The sequence below is a fragment of the Eretmochelys imbricata genome, chromosome 1, assembly GCF_965152235.1.
Source record: "Eretmochelys imbricata isolate rEreImb1 chromosome 1, rEreImb1.hap1, whole genome shotgun sequence".
NCBI classification, from domain to species: Eukaryota; Metazoa; Chordata; order Testudines; family Cheloniidae; genus Eretmochelys; species Eretmochelys imbricata.
In genome coordinates, this window is record NC_135572.1 from 306,819,263 (window position 1) to 306,831,771 (window position 12,509).

Here is a 12,509-nt window from a genome sequence, read left to right on the forward strand (position 1 = left end):
ATCATCCAGTGGCCCCTGTTCTGTCCTTCTGATATATTTTGTACCCTGGTATTACTGCGTCCCACTGATTATCCTCATTCCACCAAGTTTCCATGATGCTTATTATATCAATATCCTCATTTAATACGAGCCACTCTAGTTCACCCATTTTATTATTTAGTGTTTGTATAATAGCACTTCAAAAATTGTCACTTTTTAACTGTCTGCCATTACATGATGTAACTGAATGGGACTCTTTTTCATTTGACTGTTTCTCATCAAATCCTACCTGTATTTTATTATCTTCCGTCCTTTCCTCCTTACTAGGACATAGAGACTTTCCATTAATAGACCCTCACCTAGGCGATGTCTCTGTCCAAACCACATGCTCCTCCGCATCTGCCGGCTTTCCCCCCAGTATCTAGCTGAAGAGAGGTATACCATTTGCTTACTAATGTTTATTTGCTCCTAACTTGTTTTTAGCTTTATCATCTCAAATCATGATTGGATGATGTGATGCACTGCTAGTAATAAACTATCAAAAACATAACATGCTTTATTTGTAAACATGCCTTAATACAGTAAACCACTAACATGGTCTAGGGCAGGACAGCTGCCATTACAAAAGCACACATCCAAAAAGAAAGGGCAGGAAATAGTTCATATCTGACACAATACCCATACCACTACATGTCCCCTGGCCCCATGTTCTCCTGTCTTTACACGTTTTCCCCTCACTTGGTGGCAGGGGATGAGGAGCAGGAAGAGGGATGGAAGAAGGAAGGCTGCACAGAATTTAGTTGCCCTGCCCAGGTGCTCATGAATCCTGAATGCCTGGGGCAGCCCTGACACAGAGTTAGCCAAGTTACTGCTGGAGTGAGGGTATGGTGCAGGGTGTTCATGCTCTTGTGTGGGGGAGGCAGCAGGATCTGGTGCTCTTGCACCCATTATAGACATTATAGGCTCTCTCTTGAACTCTGTCTGCCTATAGGCCTTCATCTGAGTGGTGAGCCTCACCCTTTCCTCCTGCCTGTCAGCATGCTGTTATTTAAGTCTCTCATCCCTCTTCTTCTTGTACTGAACCTGCTGTGACGCCCTCTCAAGAGCACCAACAATAACTTTGTAACAGAAACATTTCCATTTGTAACTGTCCTTGAAGGAATGTCGGGCAAGAGACTGAGTTCCAGAAGAACAGCAGGCAGGGTATGTTGAGGGTCCTGAAAACAAGTCAAGAAACAGAGGGTTATTGCCTAAAGCAGAAGAGCACAGAATTAATTATTGTGGAATCTCAAACACATAAAATTTAACAGTTCTGAAGTGAACCAACACCTATTGTGGAGGGGATGCTTCAGTCCTCATACTGCCTCTGGACCCAGCCTTGTTAACCACAGTTACAGAAGTGCAGAAACAATGGTAAGTTTAAAATTATAAGCTTTATTCTGTAAAAAGAACAGGAGGACTTGTGGCACCTTAGAGACTAACAAATTTATTTGAGCATACAGCTCACTTCATCGGATGCATTCAGTGGAAAATACAGTTGGGAGATTTATATACACAGAGAACATGAAACAATGCGTGTTACCATACACACTGTAACGAGAGTGATCAGGTAAGGTGAGCTATTACCAGCAGGAGAGCGGGGGGGGAAAAGCTTTTGTAGTGATAATCAAGGTGGGCCATTTCCAGCAGTTGACAAGAACGTCTGAGGAACAGCGGGGTGGGGGGGGGAGGTATATAAATCTCCCCACTGTATTGTCCACTGAATGCATCCGATGAAGTGAGCTGTAGCTCACGAAAGCTTATGCTCAAATAAATCTGTTAGTCTCTAAGGTGCCACAAGTCCTCCTTTTCTTTTTGCAGATACAGACTAACACTGAAACCTGTCATTATGCAAGGCACTGAATTTAGCCGTGTCAAGATTCCTTCCCCACTCTGAACTCTAGGGTACAGATGTGGGGACCTGCATGAAAGACCCCTAAGCTTATTTTTACCAGCTTAGGTTAAAACTTCCCCAAGGTACAAACTGTTTTACCTTTTGTCCTTGGACCTTATGTTGGACCTTATGCTGCCACCACCAAAGTGTCTAACAAAAATAACAGGGGAAGTGCCCACTTGGAAACGTCTCCCGCACAAAATATCCCCCCAAGCACTACACCCCCTTTCCTGGGGAAGGCTTGATAAAAATCCTCACCAATTTGCATAGGTGAACACAGACCCAAACCCTTGGATCTTAAGAACAATGAAAAAGCAATCAGGTTCTTAAAAGAAGAATTTTAATTGAAGAAAAAGTAAAAGAATCACCTTTGTAAAATCAGGATGGTAAATATCTTACAGGGTAATCAGATTCAAAACATAGAGAATCCCTCTAGGCAAAACCTTAAGTTACAAAAAGACACAAAAACAGGAATATACATCCCATTCAGCACAACTTATTTTATCAGCCATTTAAACAAAACAGAATCTAACGCATATCTAACTAGATTGCTTACTAACTCTTCACAGGAGTTCTGACATACATTCCTGCTCTGGTCCCGGCAAAAGCATCACACAGACAGACCTTTGTTTCCCCCTCCTCCAGCTTTGAAAGTATCTTGTCTCCTCATTGGTCATTTTGGTCAGGTGCCAGCAAGGTTATCTTAGCTTCTTAACCCTTTACAGGTGAAAGGGTTTTTCCCCTGGCCAGGAGGGATTTAAAGGTGGTTAGCCTTCCCTTTATATTTATGACAAGCCGTATGGAGTGGAAATCTATCAACTTCATGAAAAAACTCGTACAGATACAGACAGACATCATCTTCCTTTCCAAATGCAAACAGATGGACATCATACCAAAAGTACTGAAGGTAAAAAATCTATTACAATCTACATACCACACAGACTATGCTGACAGATTGTGCCACACACTCTCAAAGAAACTGCGGAACCACCTGATCAACATCCTCTACAGCAAACAGGGAAAGATTAAGAATGAGCTCTCAAAACTGGATACTCTCATAAAAAAACAACCTTCCACACAAGCTTCCTCGTGGCTGGACTTTACAAAAACTAGACAAGCCATTTACAACACACACTTTCCTTCTCTACAAAAGAAAAAGGACACTATACTATCTAAACTACTACATGCCACAAGGGGCCACAACAGTGGTTCCCTTAACCCACCCAGCCATATTGTTAATCTATCCAACTATACTCTTAACCCAGCAGAAGAATCTGTCCTATCTCGGGGCCTCTCCTTCTGTCCCTCCACCCCCATGAACATGATACAGTTCTGTGGTGACCTAGAATCCTATTTTCAATGTCTCCAACTCAAGGAATATTTCCAACACACCTCTGAACAACATACTAACCCACAGAGACCTTCCTACCAACACTACAAAAAGAAGGATTCTGGGTCGACTCCTCCTGAAGGTCGAAACAACAAACCGGACTTCTACATAGAGTGCTTCCGCCGATGTGCATGGGCTGAAATCGTGGAAAAGCAGCATCACTTGCCCCATAACCTGAGCCATGCAGAACACAATGCCATCCACAGCCTCAGAAACAACTCTGACATCCTAATCAAAAAGGCTGACAAAGGAGGTGCTGTCATCATCATGAATAGGTCGGAATATGAACAAGAGGCTGCTAGACAGCTCTCCAATGCCACTTTCTACAAACCATTACCCTCTGAGGGTTACCAAAAGAAACTACAGCATTTGCTCAGGAAACTCCCTGAAAAAGCACAAGAACAAATCCGCACAGACACACCCCTAGAACTCCGACCAGGGGTATTCTATCTGCTACCCAAGATCCATAAGCGTGGAAATCCTGGACGCCCCATCATCTCAGGCACTGGCACCCTGACAGCAGGATTGTCTGGCTATGTAGACTCCCTCCTCAGGCCCTGCGCTACCAGCACTCCCAGCTATCTTTGAGACACCACTGACTTCCTGAGGAAACTACAATCCATCCTAGCCCTCTACACCAACATTCCACACAAAAATGGACTTCAAACCGTCAGGAACAGTATCCCCGACAATGTCACGGCAAACCTGGTGGCTGAACTTTGTGACTTTGTCCTCACCCATAACTATTTCACATTTGGGGACAATGTATACCTTCAAATCAGCGGCACTGCTATGGGTACCCGCATGGCCCCACAGTATGCCAACATTTTTATGGCTGACTTAGAACAACGCTTCCTCAGCTCTCGTCCCCTAATGCCCCTACTCTACTTGTGCTGCATTGATGACATCTTCATCATCTGGACCCACGGAAAAGAAGCCCTTGAGGAATTCCACCACGATTTCAACAATTTCCTTCCCATCATCAACCTCAGCCTGGACCAGTCCACACAAGAGATCCACTTCCTGGACACTACAGTGCTAATAAGCGATGGTCACATAAACACCACCCTATACCAGAAACCTACTGACTGCTATGCCTACCTACATGCCTCCAGCTTTCATCCAGACCACACCACATGATCCATTGTCCACAGCCAAGCTCTACGATACAACCGCATTTGCTCCAACCCCTCAGGCAGAGACAAAACACCTACAAGATCTCTATCAAGCATTCTTACAACTACAATACCCACCTGCTGAAGTGAAGAAACAGATTTACGGAGCCAGAAGAGTACCCAGAAGTCACCTACTACAGGACAGGCCCAACAAAGAAAATAACAGAACGCCACTAGCCATCACCTTCAGCCCCCAACTAAAACCTCTCCAACGCATCATCAAGGATCTACAACCTATCCTGAAGGACGACCCATCACTCTCACAGATCTTGGGAGACAAGCCAGTCCTTGCTTACAGACAGCCCCCCAACCTGAAGCAAATACTCAGCAGCAACCACACACCACATGACAGAACCACTAACCCAGGAACCTATCCTTGCAACAAAGCCCGTTGCCAACTGTGTCCAGATATCTACTCAGGGGACACCATCATAGGGCCTAATCACATCAGCCACACTATCAGAGGCTCGTTCACCTGCACATCCATCAATGTGATATATGCCATCATGTGCCAGCAATGCCCCTCTGCCATGTACACTGGCCAAACTGGACAGTCTCTATGTAAAAGAATAAATGGACACAAATCAGACGTCAAGAATTATAACATTCAAAAACCAGTCAGAGAACACTTTAATCTCCCTGGTCACTCGATTACAGACCTAAAAGTGGCAATTCTTCAACAAAAAAACTTCAAAAACAGACTCCAACGAGAGGCTGCTGAATTGGAATTAATTTGCAAACTGGATACAATTAACTTAAGCTTGAATAAAGACTGGGAGTGGATGGGTCATTACACAAAGTAAAACTATTTCCCCATGTTTATCCCCTCTATCCCTCCGCTGTTCCTCAGATGTTCTTGTCAACTGCTGGAAATGGCCCACCTTGATTATCACTACAAAAGGCTTCCCCCCCCCCCGCTCTTCTTCTGGTAATAGCTCACCTTACCTGATCACTCTCATTACAGTGTGTATGGTAACACCCATTGTTTCATGTTCTCTGTATATAAATCTCCCCACTGTATTTTCCACTGAACGCATCCGATGAAGTGAGCTGTAGCTCACGAAAGCTTATGCTCAAATAAATTTGTTAGTCTCTAAGGTGCCACAAGTCCTCCTTTTCTTCTTGCAGATACAGACTAACACGGCTGCTACTCTGAAACCTGCCATTATGCAAAGCTTTATTCTGTTTCATAAAATTTTCGTTAATAATTGCCACATGCAGGGGTGGCAGGTGTGTATTGTGCTCTCACTGTAAAAGCCTTTTTCTGTTATGTCAGCCTTTCATATTTTGGAATGATAACTGTCCTTGTGATGCCCTATTGGCAAAGGAAGATATTACTCCAAACTGCTGGAAGGAAACTTTCAGTGTACATAGCTGAAATAGTCAAAGAAATAATGATCAAATAGTACATCTGTGAGTGGAGCAAACTAATCAGTTATATGGGGGGCCTGGAAAATATGTCCTTCCCTACAGTATAACTAACTATTTGGAGTTCCTGGTTCAGCAGCTATCAGCATCCAGGACCGGGTCAGAATCCACGAGGCAATTAACATGATGCTGTGTTTCCTCACACATGGCTTACCCTGTTATTCCCATATGCAAACTCACTGAAATCTGCAGCTTTACTTGAACCTGCACTGTTCTGGGAAAAAATGGACACCTCACTCATTCTTGGGAGAAATGACTTTGTGACCTGCAGACTTCTAAATGGACTAGATTTAGAAACAGACTCCTGTTTCCCAACAGACACACACACACTCACTCTCTCTCTCACTCACTGTTTACAGGCAGCTGCATAGGAGTGATTACAGAGTGGCAAATTTCTAATTACTGAAAGGAAAAAAAGAATGACCCTGGCAAACCTCTGTGACTTAATAGTTAAAATAACTTTTACAGTTGTTTATGAATCTCCATGTGGGCAGGAAGGGGTGGGGAATGCCTAGGTGCTGTGATACAATCCACCATCAGTGGTCAACCACTGGTAGCTGGGGCTTATCATTTTTACATTTTTTCTTTCCGCAGAAATCCCTCCCATTAGCGTAGTATTAAATTTTTAATTTGAGTCACACACTTACCGGACTCTGGGGAAGCTTCTGTCTCCACGGAGTTCTCTGCAGGATCAGCAGTGAGCTGCTCCTTGTGGGATGGGGAGGTGGATCAAACAGCTCTTCCGTATAAGAACGGAGAATTTGGTATTGATCCTGATCCACGCTGTTCTCTGAGACGGGTTTCATTTAAAGAGTCATTTCATGCTCCTGACTGGGAGCCCGCTGCTGGCTCCCACCAGTCCCCAGCCTGGATTCAGAGGCCAGCAGGGCACCATCCCAGCTGACCAGGTCATCGTGAAGAATGGTTGGCTCTGTCCTCGGCACAATGCCCAGGACTTGGCAAAGTCATTATAAAATGGGCATGTGGTTGGCAAGTTGCCCCAGGTGCAGTTCTTGTCCCTCGTCTTCCAAAACTTGCTCTTCAGCCTCTCAATACACTTCCTCCACTGATCACCTGTCCAGAAAATCTGCAGACCTGCCAGCTTTTAGCTATCTGCTGGTTCACGTGGTCATTCCTGGTGCATTTACTGAAGTCCACAGTTTTACTGACCTCGTGCCAGAGATTCACCAAAATCTGGCTGCACTCCCGTGAACAGGAGGCAGCTCACTCTGCAAAAGGCTTGATTAATTTGCTCTCCATTGCAAACCCTGGAGGCTCTCTGGTAGCAGGCTTGCAGCTCAGTCACCAGAAGAGAATGGGTTAACACTGACTCACTGAGCAGCTGCCATTCACAAAGGAGGCTTCTTCTGTTTTCAACAGAGTGGATTTCAGATTGTTGGGATAGACAGGACTAAGAAAATCGTCCCATGGAATTGTAGGATACTTCTGGCTGACTCCTGGGACCAGGGTCATGCAAGGCTGAGTCTACACTACAAAGCAGCAAGGCTTGGACCCTTCAGCCCTACAGGGTCCTGCAACCCTGGGTTAGTGCAACTGTAGTGTATACACAAGGGGACTTAAGCTTGAGCATGGTCTTACATTGCATAGATATACCCTTTGAGTCCTAGGTAGGTGTCTTCTGCCCCTGTTCACAGTTTGGCCAACACCCTGTCCAGTGTTCATACTGTAAAGGGCTGGATCCAATGGGCATTGAAGTTAATGGGTGTCTTTCCACTGATTTCAATGGTGTTTAGATAAATCTCTAAGCTGTAAGGCAGTCATTTTAACAAATAATGCTTTCGCCAACAGCCTACCATACACAACTTACACAGAAGAAATAAATTATGCAACACATTCTCCATCAAATAACTTGTACAAAATCAATTTTACTCTAAAATGTTAATGATAAAATACATTGCAATGACCAATTAATCTGATAATAATTTAAACAATGAACACAGAGATATAATCAGAAATTATAAATACCAACAGCATTCACAAATTTTAAAAAAATTGTAATATCACTCATAATATCACTCTTTTAAAATAGCTTATGTCTTAGGTTTTGGAACAACCTAGAAGTGAGAGTTTTCAACTCTCAAAGTTTAAGAATTTGTTGGCTAGAAGTGTCTAAAAAAGAATTTTAGTTTGTTATTACATTTGTATTAATAAAGTGTATACTTAGAACTCATTAATTTAAGTATTTGGTCACATTCTTTTCTGAAATATTGTGTGGTAACTTGCTGTTTCCATCAATGAAAGAGATGCTATAAAACCTTTTAGTGGATTCAAAAAACTACTGTCTATGTGCAAATGAGGGTAAGGCCATGGGATGTGAGTCAGACTGCTGGCAGCCTAACATGTTACAGATTAAAAGACCGGGGTGTGCTGGGTGGAAGCGTTTGCAACAGAAGACAGTTAAAAATTAGTATCACTGACATCATGGAGCCAAAGAGTTCCTTCAGAGTCCATATTCATTAGGCAAATATGTACTTAGGGAGTCTTTATTAAAGTTTCTTATTACTGATCCAATTAGCCTTAAACTGTAACAGATTTTTAGGGTTGTTACTGTGTATTTAGAAATGGCTATTACGAAAACGCTTAAAACATAAATTACTTATTTATCAATCCATATAAATCAAAGTATGAAGCTAGATGCTGACAAGTATTAATACTGATCTTTTTCTTTTTTTTATCATGTAAAATACTTGATGAAAGAATCAGTAGTTACAAGACAGATGCTGTAGGATTGTTGTGGGTTAGGATAAATCTTGTTTAAAAAGTTGTGAGCTCCACCCCTCATTTAAGATAGCTGAAAGAGACAGCTAAGGAGCCAGTTTGAAACTTGTTAACCAAGACGAGTTACAGCAAGGACTAAAGGAGATAAAAATTGCGCTCCAGAAAGAAACAGAAGTGAAAGTCAGCCACCTGGATGTGGAACTGGGCCAAGCTGTATCTTGCTATAGAGGAGTATGGCTTGTTCAGGAAGGTCCGGCAAGATAAAAAAGCTGTTGCATTATACATCAAGAATATATACACTGGTTCCAAAGGAGAAGAAGCAGAACAGCTGAAGGTCTCTGAGTAAAGACAAAAGAGATTGAAAATAGGGCTAACATCATGGTAGCATTCTTCTATAGACCACCAAAACACGAAGAGGAGGTAGATAAGCCATTCTTGAACAAACAGAAATACCCAAAACACAAGACCTAGTAGTAACAGAGGACTTTACCTACCCAGACATGTGTTGGAAAAATAATATGTCAAAACACAAAATTTCCAATAAATTCTTGGAAGGTGTTAGGAACAACCTTTTATTTCAGAAAGTGGAGGAAGTAACCAGAGGCATAGCTATTTTAGACTTGATTCTGATTAACAGGGAGGAATTGGTTGAGTATCTGAAGGCTGAAGGCAATTTGGGCGAAAGCGATCATGAAATGAAAGATTTCAGTCTAAGGAAAGGAAAGAGTGAGAGCTGCAGAATAAGGACAACAGGCTTAAAAAAATCAGACTAACTCAGAGAACGGCTAGGTAACGTCCCATGAGAAAATCTAAGGGAAAAACGAGTTCAGAAGAGCTGGCAGTTTCTCAAGGAGATAATATTAAAGGCACAACTGCAAATAATCCCATTAGAAGGAAAAATAGGAAGAACAGTAAGAGCTAACATGGTTCCATCAAGAGCTCTTTAACAACATAAAAATCAAAAAGGAATCCTACAAGAGGAGGAAACATGGACAAAATGTTAAGGAAGAGTAAAGAAGAAAAACACAAGCACGTAGGGAAAAAATCAGAAAGGCTAACCTACAAAATGGGTTACACATAGCAAGGGATATAAAAGCCAATAAGGAGAGGTTCTTTAAATACATTAGGAGCAAGAAAAAGATGAAGGAAAGTATATGTCCTCTACTTAGCGGGAAAGGAGAAGTAATGACTGATGACATCCAGAAAGCTGAGGTGTTTAATGCCTATTTTGCTTCACTCTTCACTAAAAAGCTTAATGGTAACCAGATACTCAACACAATTAATATTAACAGTGAGGAAGGAAGGAAGCCAAAATATGGTAAACACAGGAGATCAGAAATTGAATATGAGTCAACAATGTGATGCAGTTGTGCAAAAGGCTGATATTCTGGGGAATGTTAACAGGATTGTTGTATTAAGACACGGGCGGTAACTGTCCTGCTCTGCTCAACACTGGCAAGGCTTCAGCTGGAATACTGTGTCTAATTCTGGGCATCACACTTCGGAAAAGACCTGGAGAGTCCAGAGGACAGCAGTAAAAATGATAAAAGATTAAAAAACTGGGCATGTTTAGTCTTGAGAAAAGAAGACTGAAGGGGCAGCTAGTAACAGTCTTCAAATATGAAAAGGGATTATAAAGAAGACTGATCAATTGTTCTCCAGGTCCACTGAAAATAAGATACAAAGTAATGGGCTTAATCTGCAGCAAGGGAGATTTAGGTTAGATATTAGGAAAAACTTCCTAACTATAAGGGTAGTTAAGCTCTGGAATAAGCTTCCAAAGGAGGTTGTGGAATCCCCCCCCAAGCTGTGACTCAATGCACCCCTGCATTCAAACCCTACACATGATTGTAATAATCTTTGTACAAAATATGCCTTGTGAGGCATCACTTGAAAACTAATAACTTGCTGGTCAATAATATCATGGTGAAATGTATGTAGCACCATTACATGTAAAGTTATAAAATTCCCCCTGTACAATATCAAACATACATTCTCAAACTCACATAGCTCCAATTAGGTAGAGCTGCTCAAGCAGGCCTATCTTAAACAAAAGGATATGTGTTTATCTCAGGTTGCACATAAGTGTAAACAGATTAATCAGGCATCGTGAAGGGGAAGAAAGACGACAAAAAAAAATCTGCATTTCAGCATACACAGATGAAAAGAAACAGCATGAGGCCTCCTTTCTTCACCAGATTCCAGGTCTCCTTGTTCTCAGCTGGAAAGAACTTCAACTAGGAGTATGGTCTAGAAAATGCTTTTCAAAGGGTTACTGAACTATAAAAATGAGAGGCAAAACCACCCCAAGTTCTCTCTCCCAGCCCATCTCCCTCTTTTCACCTAAGACGGCAAAAGAAACAGCTGTTGGACCTTTGGAGCAGATTCTGATCTGAAACTTGGTCAGCAATATACTGAAAACATATGGTAAAACTTCACCTTAAACCAAGTCTAGTTTGTTAAGTTGAGAAAGTGTTTTATCCTTTTTTTCCTTGTAATCATTTCTGACTTTAATGCCTCATTACTTGTACTCACTCAAAATCCTATCTTCTTTTGTTAAATAAACTTGTTTTAGTCTTTAATCAAAACTAATGAAGTGTTGTGGTTAACCTGGGCTGTGTGGTAACTCCATCTGAAAGGAGCAAGTTGTTGTATATTGTTCCCTTACAGGGACAACAAACCTAAAATATCACTACTGTCCAGATATTGGGGGCGGGGAGGGTAAGAGGGGGGGAATTCAGGACTGGAGTGCATTGGGGTAACCCATCTTAGCAGTTTTCCTTGTCATTAATCACCAGGATACTAGTACAGATACTAGTTAGTGCTAGCCCCAAACTTAACTTAATTCAAAAAATTTCAAAAGGAAATGTCTAGATATTTTCAACAACTCTGAGATGGTAATGACAGCTTAAGACTGTACACTGGAAAGGGCAGAATAAAAAAAATCCATTTCCATTTTTTTCCTCTGCAAAGTAGTGCTTTCTCTCACCTTAACAATTCCAAGATAGTCCCCAAAATGTTCTAACAACAAATTTTAAACTTGAAATTGACAAAATGAGAATTCAGAGAAATGTGAAGATGAAAATGAAAAATATTTGTTTAAGACAGAGTTACCACAGTCAAATGGAAATCCATATTAGATAATTTAAAGATGGCAAGGAAACAGACAGAGTTTTAAACATGTGAGCACACAAATCACACTCCAATTTCACATAAAGTCTCCCTGCAGTGAGCTTAGAGCCAGCAGTGAGAGAGACATTACACTTGTTGGGTTTTTTAGTAGACCTCTAAAAAGGATTTAAATGCAGCAGTGTATTGGGAAAAGCCATAGACTTGGCAGGTTTGCCTCGTGGACTAATTTGCACCCACTCAGATTCCCCTGCCTCAATATTATCTCTCAATGCAAAGCTGCGACTCCAGCACAGTCTCCGGTAGAAATCTCTCTCTGCCACAGAATATGAGGCAATAATACTAAGTGAACTATGCTCTCCCCAAACACTGAGGCTGATAGTACGCCTATAGGATGCAATACCACAGAGCAAAAGGCACGGGAAAACTCCACACAACGATCTAAAATAAAGATTTAGGATATAGAGTAGCATTAGAAAAATATTACTATTGACTATATCCAGCATCTCCATTTTATGCAATACAGAATATTATTTCTGTCCCTTGAAGACTCAGCCCCACCCTATCAAGCCCTCAACCAACACCTCCAATCTGCCAGTCATCACCACCTGTCAGACCAATTTTCCCCCAGCCACATTTGTGCTTTCTCGTGCATCCCCCCTTAGACATAGAAGAAGCTCCTGTGAAAACCCACAAACCTACTATATATTCCTCCTTCACATTCATTCTTAACACT